Raw genomic sequence first — 958 nt, 5'->3', positions numbered from 1 at the left:
AAAGCCACTCATATACTGCAGAAACACTCATGAAGCAAGCAAAACGCACGCAACGCACACACGTATTTGTACTGGTGCAGAATGAGAGGTACAAGTACAGTACAACCTAGCGCATTTCACACAGGCTGTTAGTTTCACTTTCGCCAGAAAGACGTGTATGCTTAAGGGTAAAAATAAATGACGTTTATAGTGAATGCCCCTATAAATGGTCTTATATTTACGATTTAGTTTTAATCCAAATGATGCGTGCTAAGTGAGCGAACATCAATATAGATCACACAACAGAAGTGCGCGCTCTCTCTCTCCCTCCCTACCATTAAGTAGCTTGTGCATTGTTTTACTTACTTCTTTTTGACATATCCGACCGAACTACAAACTTTCCAGTGATGTCTGTGAGAAAGGGATATTCACTCGACAAGCTCACACATCTGCGCCGCCACACGCTCAATCCACTCAGCGTGATTTACTTACCAGCTGGCGCAAATCAGCTATACAGGCATTAATACTGAATGTTTTATATTCATTGCATACATATACTTCGTAGACATCTTTAATCTCTAATAACTCCATTCTGCTGTCTGTTGTCAGTGTTTCTTTGTCTGAATATGGCACTTATCACATGCTATGTGGTATCTGTGTTTTGTATCGGGGCATTTTAACGAGTATGAGTACAGGAGCTCAGTATCGGGCCCGATACGATACCAGTATCAGTGCATCCCTAGCAAAAACCAAACAAAAACACACCCAGAGAGTGCACGCATACAATGAGATGTACGTTAAACTACAGTTTGAGCACATTTAGTTCACGCTTTCACTGCGTGTCAATTAAAATATATTTAGAATTCCTCCAAAATACAATATGCCCCCTTATGACTTGTCTTTTATATATTTATATAATATGATAGAGTTTAAAACACAGAGTTCAGGTTTTTTTCTCCAAATATCAGTAAGATTGCAA

Source organism: Sinocyclocheilus grahami, unplaced genomic scaffold (genome assembly GCF_001515645.1).
Source record: "Sinocyclocheilus grahami isolate Dianchi unplaced genomic scaffold, SAMN03320097.WGS_v1.1 scaffold244.1, whole genome shotgun sequence".
Classification (NCBI taxonomy): Eukaryota; Metazoa; Chordata; class Actinopteri; order Cypriniformes; family Cyprinidae; genus Sinocyclocheilus; species Sinocyclocheilus grahami.
This window is presented reverse-complemented; position numbering follows the sequence as displayed.